The sequence below is a fragment of the Sus scrofa genome, chromosome 8 (assembly GCF_000003025.6).
Source record: "Sus scrofa isolate TJ Tabasco breed Duroc chromosome 8, Sscrofa11.1, whole genome shotgun sequence".
Classification (NCBI taxonomy): Eukaryota; Metazoa; Chordata; class Mammalia; order Artiodactyla; family Suidae; genus Sus; species Sus scrofa.
This window is the reverse complement of record NC_010450.4, coordinates 138,584,215-138,602,673: the sequence shown is the minus strand read 5'-3', so window position 1 is coordinate 138,602,673 and position 18,459 is coordinate 138,584,215. Positions and strand designations below refer to the sequence as shown.

At 41.7% G+C, this 18,459-nt stretch overlaps 1 long non-coding RNA gene across 1 annotated transcript in view; it reads left to right on the top strand.

The window, feature by feature from the left end:
* Positions 1-18,459, top strand: part of LOC102167132 — a 690,997-nt gene that overhangs the window by 43,846 nt on the left and 628,692 nt on the right. The gene's annotated exons all lie outside the window — the stretch shown is intronic.

The following is an 18,459-nucleotide window of genomic DNA, read 5'->3' as shown; positions in this document are numbered from 1 at the left end:
CAAATCAGAGACCTCTTTCTCAATTCACCACCGTTTTTGTGAATATTAATGAAGCAGCATGAAAACGCTGCTGAAAGAGAAAACAAGAAAGCAGCCCTGGGTACCAGGGAAGCAGAGATGCCTCCTTGTCAGCAGGTAACTCTCCTGCGAGTGGGTCTGCTGACTTCAAAAGTGAGGAGAGGTATTTCTTGAGATTTGGTTTCCTCTCTCATCATATCTGTAGGAATCCCAAGTTCCACGATGGAATCGTCCTGGCATATGCTTTCTTTTTCACTGTTTTGAAACTGAAAGAGGAAAGCTGCATGGCCTCGCACAGTGTCCGCACAGCATGCCCACGGCTGCAGCTGAGTCCTGAAAGACGTTGCGGGTTGTGACATTCCCCTAAATGTGCTGAGCTTTCTTTAACCTTTCATAAAACATTGTGATCTTTATGGACTGTATCATATTGTGCAGTAATGTGCTTTATTGTCCACAGAATAAGCTTTTCTTAAAGATAATTGGAAAGCTGGAAATGGCTGCTATCGGCTGATTTTTTAAAAATACATTATTTCTGAAATGGGGCTGGTGTAATAATGACCCTATCTGTTCAAGATTTAAGATTTGTCTTGGCAGAGAAAATTGATCCATTTCACCTTTGTCTAATGGAAATTTTTATCTAGGATTATCTGTTTATGTAAATGAATGTTCCTCTGAAAAGGGAACTTGAGGGGCTGTAAATCTTGGTGACACTTCAGTTTCATAGGGGAGAAATTGGAAAGGATCCTAGTATTTATCTGCCTGAAATTGGTTATAAAAACAAAATTATCTTCGTGTACCTGCAACATCTGATGTTTCCTAGAATTTCATTACGTTTTTGAATAATTCAATGCAGTGGTAAGAATGGTGTTTCTATATTGCCTCATTCAGAAGTTGTTTTTACTTTTTCTATTTTCCAGTTGGTTTCTAATGATGACATGAAAAAAGAAATGAAACCCTTTTGCTTACCCACCTTTTAAGGATGAGATTTTTTTCCTACACAATCTTAATTGTCTTCTGCTATTGTAGGCTCTTTGTTTGCAATTGCATGAAACGTGTTGGCAGAAGAGCCATCATTTCTCTTTTTAAAAAACTGTGGCTCACATGAATTCTGATCTGTTGCCCAAATTCTGAGGTTAGTATCAAAACTGCTCTATGTTAAACAAAGTATTTTGGTTTTTCAAAGTAATTTTTGAGCCAAGCTTACTCTATAGTATTTAGAAGGTGGCCAGGTGATAACCTTGATAAGTCATCAGTGTTAGGACAAAATCTTTTTTCCTCAACTTGAAGGAAATTTGGAGAGTGAGATTAACTCATTTAAATGTCAGTTCATCAGAGAAAAATGAAGGGAGGTTAAAATTTTAATTGCTTTAATATTTTTAAAAGAAATGCATTATTTCTTTAAGAGGCTACAAACTTTAATTATCTGGTAGTTTTCAGGATTACACTGTTTTTATGTTTCTCTTGTAGCGACTTGCTTGGGAGTTTTTCTCCTTTAGAAAATATTTGAGGAGTTCCCTTTATGCCGCAGTGGTAATGAACCTGACTAGTATCCAGGAGAACACAGCTTTGATCCTTGGCCTTGCTCGGTGGGTTAAGGATCCGGTGTTGTCGTGAGGTCTGGTGTGGCTTGCAGATGCGGCTCAGATCCTGCGTTGCTGTGGCTGTGGTGCAGGCAGGCAGCTGTAGCACTGATTTGACCCCTAGCCTGGGAACTTCCATATGCCACAGGTGTGGCCCTAAAAAGACAGACAAAATTTTTTTGGAGTTATTTCACCAGGATTTGAAAAAGAAAAAATATATTAGCAACATGTTGCATTCCAAAGATGCCATGAATGAAATTATTTAGCTGTGTGACCTTAGGACTAAAAATTGGTAAGAAATTTTACTTTTTTTTCTTTGTCTTTTTGCCTTTTCTAGGCCGCTCCAGAGCTTCCCAGGCTAGGGGTCGAATCGGAGCTCTAGCCACTGGCCTACACCACAGCCACAGCAATGCGGGATCCGAGCCGCATCTGCGACCTACACCACAGCTCACAGCAATGCCAGGATCCTTAACCCACTGAGCAAGGCCAGGGATTGAACCCACATCCTCATGGTTCCTAGTCGGATTCGTTAACCACTGAGCCATGACGGGAACTCCAAGAAATTTTACTTTTTTCAGTATGAGTCCATTTATGACAAAGGGTAGAAAGGCAGCAACCAGGAATAATGTCTGCTGCTGAGAATATTTTTATAAAAATCGTATTTTGACCCCATAGTCATGTTCATCATTGCAGCTGCCTCTCATATTAAATGGATGTGAGTAACAAGTGGGGTACAAAAATCACCTCCATGTTTTCAGGAAATTGAAGGAAAATCTAGAAGTGGGATAGAAAGCAGGGCACTAGGCTGGGGATCAGGAGAACAGATCTGTCTGGAAATGATGTGACAGTGGAAAGTCACTACAGCTTTCCCAACCCTCATTTCCTCAGCTTTAAGATGAAAACTGAAACCTGTGTCAAAGTGCAGCTGTGCTGTAAGAGGTGGGACGGCGGTTACCCGGTGGGCGAGTGTGGGGAGGGACATCGGTCGCCGCGGGGCTTCTGGGATGCTGCCAGCCCTCTCTTTCGCAAACTGGGCGTGTCTTACAAATTGTGTTGACTTTGGGAAAATTCCTCAGGTGGCAAAAAAGGTGGCGCGATGATTTGGATGCTTTTCTGGCTGTGTGTGCGGTTCCATTAGAAACTCCCTTAAATACCTGAGACTCATAAGATCACTGGGGGACGTATATTCGAAAACATTGGAGAAATGGTACCGTGCATCCCAATTTTAGGTACGGCCTTTGCACAAATGTGCGGCTTTTTGGGTAAAGATTGTGTGTATTGCTTAGTCAGTCCTCTAAGCTGACTTCTTTTTGTGGATTTATTTTACTGTGTGTTTGGTGCCATTATCAAGGTCCAGTGGGTTTATTTTCTACACACACACACACGTGTGTGTATGTATATATAGGAAATATGTATGTAGAAAATAAACTCTGTCTTAGAACACTGGTTAAGACAAAAGGCCCCAAATATAGTTATGTGCAGAATCAGTGCTGTTGTCACAGTCTGGAGACTTTTTAAATGCTTCTTTTTACTTGGAAAATGCCCTGAACACCCAATCATTCATTCCAGCATCTTTGAGGACATAAACAGAAAACAAGCTTTAATAGCACCTGTATGGATTTGCAAGCTGTTCGCTGTATTTCTTGCTAGGAGCACTGGGCGTCCTCAGAAGCGTCTTACTTTCTCCCGGCATGTCCCAGGCTTCTTCGGCTCTCCACTTCCTCCTCTCTCTGCACAGAGTGGCTTGGGACTGCCCTTTGAAGAAAAGGCACACAGAGCCTGTGTGCAGGTATCTGTGCAGGAGGAAGGTGTAGGTCGGGCATCAGAGCAGGTGGTACAATTTATGGTGCCCTTGACCTGATGGTGCTGAGTATCAGTCTACATCCTGCCTCATGTTTCTGTTTTGTAACCTGCTCTCTCTGTTAAGGAGTCCCCCTCACACACCTTTTTTTTCCCACTAGAGCAGACTCTTTAAGCAGCCTAATCTTAGTATCTTGGTTGATTGCAAGCACTAAATACTGGTGCAGTTTCATTTCCTCCGCTGCTAAAGGGGAACCATGTCTCTGTAGAGACTGAGAATCCAAGACAGACATTTCCGTGTTGTAGAAAGATGTGGGGCTCGGAGCTGGAAGTCCTGGACCCTACTCTCCTCCATGCTGCCATCCAAGCCACATTACAGGGTGGGGTGAAGGAGGCTTTCTCATCAGAAACATGGAGATAATAACTGCTCTCTGCCTAATCACAGTTACTGTCAGGATTTAATGAGAGGATGCATTCTAAAATGTTTTGACAACTATAAACTGCTTTGCAGAGTTCAGAAATTAATAAATAGGATTTTCATGCTGGATGCAATCTTTTAAAACATCTCATTCAAGTCCAACCTTCTAGTTTTAAAGAGGAGAAAAGTATAGCGCGCTTCAGTTTTTCATGTCAGTGTTAAAAATAGCTCTGTGGGAGTTCCCGTCGTGGCTCAGTGGTTAACGAATCCGACTAGGAACCATGAGGTTGCGGGTTCAATCCCTGGCCTTGCTCAATGGGTTAAGGATCCGGCGTTGCCGTGAGCTGTGGTGTAGGTCGCAGAAGCGGCTCAGATCCCGCATTGCTGTGGCTGTGGTGTAGGCCTGTGGCTAGAGCTCCGATTCGACCCCTAGCCTGGGAACCTCCATGTGCCGTGGGAGCGGCCCAAGAAAATGGCAAAAAGACAAAAAAAAAAAAAAAAAAAAAAAGCTCTGTGATCAAAATCATTACAAAACTGGTAAAAGTTCTAATGAACAGAGAACTTTCATTTAAATATTTAAATTTATAAAAACATAGGGAGAATATTTGAATCACCAAAGGATTCCTCGTTTACAAAATATTCCCCTTTAAGTAGCGAGGCTTCTTTTCCAGTGCGTTAAAAGTTATTCCAGTATCGATCTCGTGTATGAGGCTAGGAGGAAACATTTAGATTATGAAGAAATATGAAGTTAGGATGCTTCCCAGGAATATTCCAGAACTGCCAGGCCTTTACGAGGCAGATTAAAACATCAGAAGTTTGTGCTGGAAAGCAGAAGGTGTGTACAGGAGCAGGACTAGCCTTTCCGGCTAAGCTGAGCTCGTCAAGGACGTGGTGTTGTCTGTCTTTTGGAGACGTGAGCTAACCTCCTGCAGAGGAGACAGGAGTTGCTGTAGCCGGCCAGCCTGGGTTTGATTCTGGCTGCATTGCTTGTTAGCTGGGTGGTTTCAGGGACATGACTAAGTGTCACTTTCTAGAGCAAGAAATACGTGGGGAGCACCTCAAATCAGAGGTGCATGCACTCACTGAGAAGACCTTGGAAAAGAGTCAGCATCCCAAAGGATGCTGTGAGTTCCCTTCTCCCTGCTGCAGCTCAGAGTCTTCTGCGAAGGTCTGAAGGGCTCCAATACATGACACCATCTTGTCCTGCTTCAGGACGAATGCAAGGCCGCTTGTACGGAGGATGTGACACACACACACACACACACGTGTTACAGTGATACACACACACTTACCTATGTATCTGTGTTTCTATCTATGTGTCAGCATCCGTTGTGCAGTGCGTGTACCAGCACCAGCTTCACTGCTAGAAAAGCCGACCGGGAGGAGTGACTTATATGTGCAGCAGTAATAAACGTCTCGACTCCACATCCTATAACTAGACCCCACGCTCCGTCAGCAACAGCACTAACCAGCCAGGGCCTCCCGAGTGGATGGCCACCCCTGTGCACCCAGGCTGTCGAGAAGACAAGGGCGTGTGTTTTCCTGGCCGGTCTTGCTCTCGGGAGGAAGGAGAGTGGAAAGCGCCAAGCCTCTGAGGTTCAGTTTCTCCTTCCAGCCCCATCAGACTGACATGCAGCGTTGCCTCCCTGGAGAAGGGAGAGGAGAGAGAGACCCGGGACATTCCATCAGTGGATGTGCCACCACCGGGAAGAGGAGGTCGCCCGTGAAGACCGGGACTCCCCTCAGCGCCAACCCGGGGCCGGTGCACAGCGGGTAGGAAGTCCAGGTTTGAAGGATGCATGAGTTTGCACTTATCCCCAGTCACCTCATTAGATGAGGGCAGGGCAGAGCACGTAGGATTCGGATTTCTCCTCGGTGGCACACACCAGCCTATTTTCATGTGCTTGTTAGATCCGCATAATCAGTATACCACCGTTGCCTTGATGTGAGGTACCAGAGGCGGACTGCGTTTTGATGCAGGGCCACAGGGAGGGGGCAGGCTTAGTGCGGTCACTAGGGGTCCACCTGCCTTTCGGGGTACCATCCCTTCATTAACTGTCGCTGCGACTCAACCAGTGAGTGACCTTAGCTGCACTAGCTCTCTGTGTACATCTCTCTTGTGGCCACAAATGTATCCTGAGATATTTGGTCAGAAGCTTTGCCAACACCCAGTTATGCTATGAAATAGCAACAGGTTGGTATACTAGAACATACAGAGGTGCACGCCCAGCTCTACCATGCTTATTTAAATTTTAAAGTCAAACAGAGGTAAGCAACTCTCCACTTCTCATCATAACCAAGAGAATTTTTTTTTAATCTCAAAAGCAGCTTATGAAAACCTCGTAAGATTCCAACCTACGTTTTCACTGTCAACAGAGACTTGTTGGCAAATGTATTATAACCATGTATATATCAATACTCTCGAGACATGGAGAAAGCAGAGACCCCAACAATTTTCTCCATAGATCAGAATTCACAAGTAACAGCAGGAATACTAGAGGCTAGTCTGGGCGGGAGAGACACCCTCTGCCTGAACTCTTAATTTTAGTCAGCCGTGCTGAGAACAGAAGTCACTGCCAACTGGTTAGATATAAAATAAATAAATATTATGTGCTTGGCAGAGTAGAAAAGTCATGCACTGCAGTGCTAAAACTCAACATATTTGTCACCGAAAATAAAAAGGGCATAGTCTAAAACTTGAGGTTTGCCAGACTGGAGGGAGCAGAGAAGTTCTGTATTGGCCTGAAGTTCCCGGGCCAGGGATTCAATCCGAGCTGCAGCTGCCAGCCCACACCACAGCCATGGCCCCATGGCATCCGAGCCACGTCAGTGACCTATGTGACAGCTGCAGATGCAGCAGCGCCTGCTTAACCCACTGCACAGGGCTGGGGGTTGAACCCACGCCCCCGCAGAGACAATGCTGGATCCTTCTTGCTGCACCACCGTAGGAACTCCATGCGTTCAGTTTTGTAGGGAAGTTATTTTGATGATTTATTATTATTATTTTTTCATAAAATGCCTTTGTAAGGAATTTGAACATGACCCTTCACTGTTGCCCATTTTAATAGCGTTTTCTTATAATTTCAAGAAGTCGTGTTTGCTTTCCGTCTTTTCTGGCTTCGCGGCTCCAAGCACTCTCTTCTGCTTTTCTATCCTTCGTCTCCATACTTTGCTGAATTCCACTGCTTCTGTTATCCTCCCACAGTTTCATCTGGGCCTTCTTTATTTTTCCCCTTGTTATCGGTATCCTGCTCAGTGAGATTCTACTCAAAGCAGTTTTTCTTGGCGTGGGATTTTTGTCCAGTAAATGAGATTTGGTAGCTAGGTTTGATGGTTTACTGGGCCAGGACTGTTCTGGCTCCATCCACCTTGCTGTTGTCACCTTGCCTTCACCTGAGTCGGCTTCTGTTGAGCATCCTTGCAGTTTCTGTTGCTGTTCTCACACTGCCCCACTGCATTTACTCTTGGAAAATTTGAGAGTCTCTTCATCGAAAGCTATCAGAATCTCTGTTGCCTTCCCTCTGCTTCTTTTTAGACCATTTTTGATATGATAGGGGTCTCATAGCTGATATGACAGTGATGGTGGTTTGTCTACACCTACTCATATTTCAGAGTTTCTGAGGAAACCACATCCCTTAGTTTTGATGTAGATATTGTCTGTGGGTTTTTGGTTTTGCCATTCTATTCGCTGTATCTATTTTCATGGGGGGGGGGAAATAATTTTTAAACATTTGTCTTGCACCAGAGTCTTTCCTTCAAGAGTCTTTTTCATCCCTCATCTGTAGGTATGTAAACTAACATCTTTCAGTCATTAGAATGATTTTTGAGAACTTTGGGGACAGAAAACAGTACCCAGTTCTAGAAAGTAATTGGTTATTTTGAAAAATTCAAACTTACAGTAAATTTGAAAGTATAAATACCAAAAAAAAAAGGTAAGTCTGTGAAGTGACGGATATGTTAATTAGCTTGTGGTAATCATTTCACAATGTGTGCATATATCAAATCATCACGTCGTGTACCTTGAATCCGTTACGTTTTTATGTGTCAGTTATACCTCAGTGAAGCTGCAAAAGGCAAGTGTAGTGGTGATACAGCAACCTGCTGTATGACCTCTCCCCAGCTTTGCCGCCTGTCACCATTTCACTCCTTTTGCATCATGACTCCCTTTCTCTCTTTCAGCACAAATGCAAACACACACACACACAGAGGCGCCTGCGTGTGTGGTTGCTACTGTCCCGACTGTCTGCTTATCAATTTGAAATACCTCATAGACGTCTCCTCTTTATTCCTGGAAACTTCGTCGGCATCGATTTGAAATACCTCATAGACGTCTCCTCTTTATTCCTGGAAACTTCGTCGGCCGCTCTGCTGAGGAATGAGGAAATTCTTTTACAAAAACAGTGCAGTGACCAGATTCAGTAAACTTCATGTTGAAACGATGCTGTTATCTAGCATGTCCGCATCTTACCTGTTGTTTAAACAACATCTTTCACTTTCAAGTTCAGATTCAGTTCAGGATCTCTCATGATTCTGGCGCATCAGACCCCCTCAGCTCCATCTGATGTCGTGTAGGTTCAGTATGCAGTCTTTGTCACAACACGGACTTATTTTTAAGAAGGGAGTCCAGTTGTTTTGTAGAATATTCCTAGAGTGAGGTTCGTCTGAGTGTTTTCTCATGACTAAGCTGTGAGTTTTGTTAGGAATGTAATGCAGTGGTGGTGTGTCCCTGCGTGCATCCCCGTAGGGCCACAGAGTGTCCGTTTTTTCCATTACTGGCAATATTAATTTGGTTGCTTGGTTGCTGTGATCTTCATTAGTTTCTCCACTGTGTAGTTAAGGGTTTCCCTTTTACTTAGTGATTTATCTTTGGGGAGGTAATGTAAGATGTTGTGGGTATCCTATTCCCATCAAGCTTTCACTCGATGGCTGTGGGAACCATCTACTTGTGCTCTTATGTGTCTCAGCTGCTACAATGATGTTTGTAATGTTTTATGACTATACCAGTCTTTGTATACTTATCAGTTGGCATTTTAATACGAAGAAGAGTTTCCTTCTATCATCTCATATAATTAGCATTATGATTTTAGGAAATTTTAGAATTAAATTAGTTATAGTCAGTTGCTATCACTATTTACTTTTATACTCAGATTGGCCCAGATTTGACCAAGGGAAGCCCCATGAAGCTGGCTCCTAAACTCTTTTTTTTCATGTTTCTGTAATTTTTGAGAATTTTCTTACTTTGTGGAACAAAAAGGCATTCCTAGAACGTTACATTCCTGGTTCTTTTTAGCAGAGGTGGTATTTATAAATCAAGATCTGGGCACTGTGTATGCTCATGGCTATTGCAATGTCATAGTTTTTTAGATGTGTGTGTGTGCACGTGCGTGTGCGCAGAATGAGCTAGGACGTCTGTTTTTCTCTCTCTTTTCTTTTCTGTTTCTGTTTCTTTCTTCCTTCCTTTTCCCTTCTACTGTTACTTCTAATTCTAACTCAATACTGCAAGGTTATTCATTCCTTTTCCCCCACTTCTTATTTGTATCTCTTTTCTCCCATGGTGAGAACCCGGGCTCCAGAAAATTACATTTATTTACCCCTTTTATACACTTGCTAAATCACATCACCCACTTACAGTAGTCTTAGAATACACTGTCTTTATCATCACTGACAGCAAACTTGCTAAATAGAATTCAGGATTTCCTTGTGCTCTTTTTGTCTTCAGACTGAGTGTGTAATCAAATTGCCTTCTCTTTTCCATCTTTGTCATGGCTGGATAGTATCTGACTATTATCTGTCCATCTTTCTATCACATTCTCTTTATCCATTCATCAACTGATGGACACTTAGGCTTCTTTCATGGCTTGGTTATTATAAGTAATGCTGCAGTGGACATGGGGGTGGATATATCTTTTTGAGCTAGTGGTTTTGTTTCCTTTGCTAAATACCCAAGGTGAGATGAGTGGCTTTTACAGTATTTCTGTTTTTAATTTTTGAGGAACTTCCATACTGTTTTCCAAAATGGCTGTGCAAATTTACATTCCCACCAGCTGTGTACCAGGGTTCCCCCTTTCTCCGCATCCTCACCACACTTGTTTTCTTTTGTTTTTTTAATAACGGCCATCCTAACAGGCATGCGGTGACAGCTCCTTGTTTTGAGTTGTGCTTCCCTGATTATTGGTGTGTTGAGTGCCTTCCCACATGCCTGCTGGCCATCTCTATGTCTTCTTTGGAGAAATGTCTGTTCAGGTCCTTTGTCCATTTTTTAATCAGGTTATTTGTTTACCATTGAGTTCCTTGTATATTTTGAATTTTAACCTCTTATTAGATATTTGCAAATGTTTGTAAAAGTTTTCTCTCATTCTGTTAATCATTTCCTTTGCTATGTAGATGATTTTTAGTTTGATGTGATCTTACTTTTTAATTTTTGTTTTTGTTACCTAATGCTTTTGGTGTTATTCCAAATAATCATTGCCAAGACCAACGTCAAGGAGCTTTTTCCTACGCGTTCTTCTAGGAGTTTTATAGCTTGGGGTTTTATGTTTGTCTTTAATTCATGCTTTGCAGTATTTATTCGTATGATTATATAATTTTTATTCTTCATTCTGTTAATGTGGTGTGTCATGGGTTTTTTGTTTTTTTGTTGTTTTTTTTTTTTGTCTTTTTTGCTATTTCTTGGGCCGATCCCTCGGCATGTGGAGGTTCCCAGGCTAGGGGTCTAATCGGAGCTGTAGCCACCGGCCTACACCAGAGCCACAGCAACGCGGGATCCGAGCCGCGTCTGCAACCTACACCATAGCTCATGGCAACGCCGGATTGTTAACCCACTGAGCAAGGGCAGGGACCGAACCCGCAACCTCATGGTTCCTAGTCAGATTCGTTAACCACTGCGCCACGACGGGAACTCCATGGTGTGTCATGTTTTTTTGATTCGCATATGTTGAACAGTCCGTGCATTCCAGGGATAAATTCCCTTTGGTTGTGGACTATGCTTATTTTATTTTTTAATTTTTTTATTACTTGATGAGTTTTGTTACATTTATAGTTGTACAATGATCGTCACAACCAAATTTTATAGCATTTCCATCCCAAACTATGCTCATTTTAGTGTGTTGTTGTATTTAGTATGCCAGTGTTGTGTTGAGAATTTTTTTTCATGTTTTCATGAGTTATTGGCCTATAATTTTTTCTTTTGATGTTCTTATCTAGTCTTGGTATCAGGGTAATACTAGCTTCATAAAACGAGTTTTTTAGTGCTCCTTCCTCAGTGGAGAATTTGAGAAAAAATGGAGTTAATTCCTTTTTAGTGTTGGATGGATTCACTAGTGTTGCTTCTCTGTTGGGAGGTTTTTGTTACTGATTCAGTCCCCTTGTTATTGGTCTGTTCAGATTTCCTATTTCTTCATGTTTCCATATTGTAGATTGTATGTTTCTAGAAATTCATCCAGTTCTTCTAGGTTGTCCAATTTATTGGCATATATTTATTCATAGTTGTCTCTAATATCTTTTGTATCTCTGTAGTGTCAGCTGTAATGTCTTCTTTTTCATTTCTGTTTTATTTGAGTTTTCTCTCTTTTTTGTTAGTCTGACTAAGGCTTTGTTAATTTTGTTTATCTTTTAAAAAAAACCCAACTCTTATTTTTGTTGACCTTTTGTATTTTTTCTAATATCTATTTCATTTATTTCTACTGTAATATTTATTACTTCCATCCATCTGCTAACTTTGAGCTTAATTTGTTCTTCTTTTTCTGGTTCCTTGAGTTTTAAAGTTAAATTGTTTATCTGAGGTCTTTTTTGTTTTTCTTAATGTAGGTGTTTCTCACTGTGAACTTCCTACTTAAACAGCTTTTGCTACATCCCTCCTAGAACTGCTTTTTCTTCCTCTTTTAAGTTTCAATTATGTCATATTTCCATTTCTTTTTTTTTTTCTTTTTTCTTTTCTGTCTTTTTAGGGCCGCACCCACGGCACATGGAGGTTCCCAGGCTAGGGGTCTAATTGGAGCTGTCGCTGCCAGTCTACACCAGAGCCACCGCAGCACGGGATCCGAGCTGTGTCTGCGATCTACACCACGGCTCACAGCAACGCCTGATCCTTAACCCACTGAGTGAGGCCGGGGATCAGACCCGCCACCTCCTGGTTCCCAGTCGGATTCGTTGACCACCGAGCCACGACGGGGACTCCTCTATTTCCATTTCTGTTCAAGATGCTTTTCTCATTTCTCTTTTGATATTTTCTTGGACCCATTGCTTGTTTAGGAGCATGTTGCCTCATTTCCACATTTTTGTGAATTTAACAATTCCCCTCCTATTACTGATTTTTATTTTCATACCATTGTGGTCAGAAAAGACACTAGATATGATTTCAGTCTTCTTTAATTGGGTGGCCAACTAATTGTTCTGTCCTGGAGAATGTCCACTGTTTCCTTAGTGATTCTCTCTCTGGATTATTTATCCATTGTTGAAAGTGGGGTAGTGAAGTCCTTTATTGCTATTGTATTGTTATCTATTTTTCTTTTTAGTTCTGTTAATATTTGCTATTTATATTTAGGTGCTCAAATGTTGGGTGCATACATATTTATAATTCTTATATATTTTGTTTGAATTGACTCCTATATCATTATATAATGACTTTCTCTGTCTTTTATGCATTTCTTGACAGAAAGTCTATTTTTTAAATGTAAGTACAGCCACTCTTCCTCTTCTTGGTTACTGTTTGCGTGGGCTATCTTTTCTCGTCTCTTCGTTTTCAGCTTGTGTGTATCCTTAGCGCCAAAGGATGTTCATGTAGATAGTCCATATGTTTGGGTATTGTTTTTTAAGTCCGTTCACCCGTTCTGCGTTTTCAATTTGAGAATCTAATACATTTATATTTAACGTAAGTATTGATAAGTAAGTACAACATATGGCTGTCACTTTGTTAATTGTTCTCTGATTCTTTTAAGTCTTCGTTCCTGTCTTCTCTCGGTGGCTTCCTTTGTGACTGGATGACTTTTATTGTGCAGTGGTGCGCCTTAGTGTCTTGCGCTGTATCTTTTGTGCTCTACTACAGGTTTTTCTTTGTGATAACCATGAGGCTCATAGGAAATACCATGTACTTATTAGTCTGCTTTAAGCTGATAACAAGCAACTCAGCACAAAAATAGTACTCTTCTACTCCCCTCTACATATTTTATGTTATTTGGTTTTAAAATTTACATCTTTTACTGCTGTGTGTCCACAATGTGTTACCTAATTTATTTTGAGATTATTAATAATTAAGTTATCATACCTGTAGTTATTTTAATACTTTTCTCTTTTAATTTTTATACTAGAGTTAAGGATTAGAGTATTCTGAATTCGACAGTAGATTTTACCTTTACCTCTAAGGCTCCCGTAATGTGCATATTCTGTCGATGGTGTCCCGTAAGACCCATAGGCTTTCTTTCTTCTGTTTCCTTTTTGTAGCCCTGACTAGATAATTTTAAATGATCTTTGAGTTCACTGATTTTTTTTTTCTTCAGCTTGAGTGAGTTTGCCACTGAAGCTCTCTGTTGAAATTTTCAGCTCAGTCATTGTATTCTCTAGCTCCAGAATTTCCGTTTGGGTCTTTTTTATGATTTTTGTATTTTTTTTTAACTTCTTACTTTGTTCATGTATTGATTTTATGGTTTTGTTTACTTGTCTCTCTAAATGTTTTCTGTTGAAGCTCAATGACCTTCTTAAGTCACTTATTTTGAATTATTTGCCAGGCAACCCTTAACCTGCATTTCTTGGGGGACAGTCACTGGAGCTTTATTCTTTTCCTTTAGTTGTATCATATTCCCTTGATATTTCGTGATTCTTGAAGCATTGCTGACTTCTCATCTGGAAGAGCACTCACTTCCTCCATCTTTCTTTCCCAAAAGTCTGCATATTTTATGTACCTTGAGCACTTGTATATACTATGCCCTCTTCCCCCCGTTTAATATTATAGATGGCAAATCCTGTCTCGTAAGTTCATAGAGATCCTTCTTATTCCTCTATACACTATGTGAACTTATCAGTCTATTTAAAAACCTCCGATATATGAGCATTTAGGATATTCCCATATTTTAAAGTTATAAATAAGGCCATAATAACTTCTTACATATGTATTTTTTGTTTGTTTGTTTGTTTTTGGTTTTTGGTTTTTTTTATCTTTTTGCTATTTCTTGGGCTGCTCCCGCGGCATATGGAGGTTCCCAGGCTAGGGGTTGAATCGGAGCTGTAGCCCCCGGCCTATGCCACAGCCACAGCAACTCGGGATCCGAGCCGCGTCTGCAACCTACACCACAGCTCACGGCAACGCCGGATCGTTAACCCACTGAGCAAGGGCAGGGACCGAACCCGCAACCTCATGGTTCCTAGTCGGATTCGTTAACCACTGCGCCACGACGGGAACTCCGACATATGTATTTTTATAATGCTAGAAGCATATCTTCAGGGCAAATTTTGAAAGTGTGCTTGCCATGTTAAAGGGTGAATGCATATGGAGTTTTTAGGTATGTTAAACTTTCCTTCCAATAATGAAATATTCCTCATTCCCAGCAGTAATGTATTAGATATCTATTTCTCCATACCCTACCCAGTTGAATATGCTGTCAAGCTTTTAGATTTTTTTCTCTTCTAACAGGTGAGAAATACTCAGGGTAATTTTAATTTTTCTTTATATATATACATATGTGAAGTTGAACATATTTTCATATACTTTAACAATTTTTGTTAATTATCTACTCACATTTTGCCCCCCCTTCTTTTTATGGCCACACCTGCAGCATATGAACATTCCCAGGCTAGGGGTTCAACTGGAACTGCTGGCTTTGCCATGGCCACAGCCATGCCAGATCTGAGCCGAATCTGCAGCCTACGCTGCAGCTTGTGTCAGTGCCAGATCCTTAACCCACTGAATGAAGCCAAGGATTGAACCTGTATCTTCGTGGACACTAGGTAGGATTCTTAACCCGCTGAGCCACAGTGCGAACTCCCTCTTTTGCTCATTTTTGTATCAGGTTTCTGGGTCTTTCTTTCCTTTGATTCCAAGAGTTTTCTATTTGTTAGGGGCATTAGTTCTTTTCCCATTTTATGTATTGTAAATATTTTCCCCTGATTTTTGCCTTTTGATTTTGCTTATGATATTTTCTTAAACTTATATGTAATCAATTTATCAATATTCTCTTTTACTGAATCTGGATTTTAAAACATAGTAAGTTTTCTTTGCCACTTTCTTCTAGTATATAATTTCATTTTTTTTACATTAGTTCTCTGATTTATTGGAATTTACTTTTGTGGATGATGTGAGATATTCTGTTTTATCTTTTTCCAAATACATATTCTGTAGTACAAAAACGACTTATTAAAAACCGTGCCTATGATTTGAGATGTTACCTATATTTTCGAGTAAATGACAAGTGCATTTGAGTCTGTTTTTGGACTTTCTGTTCTTTTCCTCTTGTGTAACCATTCATGCACCGGGGTCTTCTGTTTCATTCATAATATGTGCAATATCTCATATGTATACTCCCCAGATTGCTCTTTTCCCCATTACTTTTGTGATTATTCCTGTATGTTTACTTTTAAAATATGAACTTTTATATAAACTTGTTTACTTCCACAAAAAATCTTCTTGGTAGTTTTCTTAGTGTTGCTTTACATTATCAGCTTAAGGCCACCTTAATTTTAATTCTTGTTAAATGTCCAGCACCTAGCCTGTTGCAAACCTCATAAGAGATATATATATATATATCAAATACCTATTATTTATTTATTTATTTAGGGTCTCACCTGCGGCATATGGAAGTTCCCAGGCTAGGGGTTGAATCAGAGCTGCAGCTTCTGGCCTACACCACAGCCACAGCTACACCAGATATAAGCTGTGTCTGTGACCTACACCACAACTCAGGGCAATGCTGGATCCTTAACCCACTGAGCAAGGCAAGGGATTGAACCTGAGTCCTCATGAATACTAGTCAGATTCGTTTCCGCTGAGCCACTATGGGAGCTCCTATAATAGTATTTAAAGCAGATTTGAAGTATGGTAAGGACATGAGTAATAATAAGTCTCATTTCACCTGAAGATGACAAGCCTAAACCCTAGATGTAGGTACGCTCTTCTGAGGTTTTCTCTTTAAGGATTTCCATTAGCTGTATCTTTGCAAGAAAAGGCTTATTTACACCCCTTTCTCTGTGTACACACAGGTGCACAACTCCTTTCATTTTAGGAAATCCCAGTAGGGTTTTTAGTTTCTTTGTGCCTCTTTCTCTGATGAAATACAGCTGCCTCAGCTATGGAAGACGGCAGCCAACTGGCACAAAACAAGAAGGACAGCAGTTGACGGAAAGGAAATTTTGTTAATGACACCAACCATGTGAGTCAATTTTCTTGTGAAAAACTGCATGATTAAACCTCTGATGGAGAAATGGCAAAAGCGTTTCTTTCAGTCTTCTCTTAGTTTAACCTGTTAGTCTTTGTTACACACGATTTTTCAAGATCAACAATATTTCTTCCTTTGAAAAGAAAGGAGCAGGGGAAACCATCCACCAACAAGAGGGAAAAGTCATAGACATTGTTTACCAAGTTTTGTTGCCTGTGCCTATGAACATAAACCATTGGCATTTGCGATGCCAGGTGAGCAATTAAGGATTTCCCTGGATGTATGGGACTTTGCCCTCACTGACTCATGTTTCTGGGTAGAGTCAGAAAGTATCGGATTTGAGAACCAATGGTTGGTGTAGCCACTCTTGCATCATAAACTCCATGGAAAGAGCTGAAGAGTTGTAATACAGTAGTGCCCACGGATGCGTTGTTTGGTTAAGCTCCCTGAGCTTTCCTAGAGCGTGGAACTCAGCACGAGGCAGTCTTCTACAGCAGTTAGAGGCAGAGCGCGCTCATGTCTTAGCTCCGCGGAGTTATCTTAATAAATTAATAAGCCAACTTCTCTGAATGTTAATTTTCTCAATAATAAAATTGGGTTGTGGATAAGATAAAAACAATACACTTGTGTTGTGAGGGTTACAATAGAGGATCCTTTGCATTCCACTAGCTGCTCCATTCACTGTTTCAAAATAGAAAGGGAAGTCTTTCCCAGTTAGCTGTTTGTAAATGCGAACTGGCCAAAGTAGAGACAGCTAATGGGACGGTACCATTGTTCTAAGTCTACGTGTCCTCTCAATTCCGCAGAGCAAGCGAGAATTTAAAATCTAGTATTTGGTTATTTAACTGTCTGGAGACAGTGGGTCACCGCAGGTTTTCAAGGCATTTTATGACAGGAGTACCTTCCTAGAACAAGCCGTTGATCCTATTGTAAAAATATCTTATGGGACGTTTGTGGGGCAGGAAGCAAAGGCAGTGGGCAACTTAGGTTGTGTTAAGGCTCAATAAAAATTATGGCAAAAGTGTTCACTGTTGATAAAGCCATTTCTTCTCAAAGGCAGCACTAGCCCGTAGAAATTTCTGTGATAATAGAAGAATTCTAGGGCGTTCCGTCGTGGTGCAGTGGTTAACAAATCCGACTAGGAACCATGAGGTTGCGGTTAGGTCCCTGGCCTTGCTCAGTGGATTAACAATCCGGCGTTGCCGTGAGCTGTGGTGTAGGTTGCAGATGCGGCTCGGATCCCACGTTGCTGTGGCTCTGGCGTAGGCCGGTGGTTACAGCTCCGATTCGACCCCTAGCCTGGGAACCTCCATATGCCGCGGGAGTGGCCCTAGAAATGGCAAAAAGACAAAAAAAAAAAAAAAAGAAAGAAAGAAAGAAAGAAAGAAGGAAAGAAAGAAAGAAAGAAAAAGAAAGGAAGGAAGAAAAGAATTCTATTTCTATGTATTCTAGGATAATAGCCAAAGCCACATGTGCCTACGGAGTGCTTTATATGTGTCTGGTGTGACGGAGGAATTGAATTATTTAATGTTTGTTTGAATAACCAAACATGGCTAATAGTTATTGTATTCACGGGCGCAGTTTTATGGTGACTGGGCCATAACTGGAGTGTTAATTATTCTGAAAGGGAAGCATCTCCTCGGTAACAGTTTTTAAGGCTCCGTGGTGTATGCCCTGTACCAAAGAGGACTGCCCGCTGGGTAGTGTGTGTGTGTGTGTGTGTGTACCTGTGGCATAATTCTTGGGACACGGTTTGCCAGCGTCGAGTCTGTTTAGCTCCGCAAATGTGTTTTTGGCTACACTGCTGTTCAGTGGGAGCGAGCCCTCACCTGACCAGGGCAGCTTGGCCGCGGAACCTTCCTTCTCCCCGCCCCCACCTCCAAGAGCTGTTCCAAACGCTGGGAAAAAATGTGGGCCATCTGTAGCTGCAGATGGGGATTTGTGGACGGTGTACAAGCTGCAGTCATGGAATCAGCAGAGATGCCCAAAATATGCCATCCCAGTTGACCAGTCAGAATGGTGAGGAGGACAGCATCGTGTTCGGCTGCTCGGTCTCGCGCACGTGCCCTGGTGCGCGGGCACCTCGCGGGGTCACAGCCTCGTTTCCATTCCTCCTTCTCTGCTGTGCCACTGCCCTCAGCGTCCACGGTCTGGGTCCAGGCGCGGGGGCAGTGCCCCTGCACGGCCAGCTGACGCAGCACACTGCCGGTGTCGTTTCCTCCCGCTTGATTGTTCCTGCACAAAACAGGTCGTGGGCGGGAGATCCTCCGGCGCGTCCGAG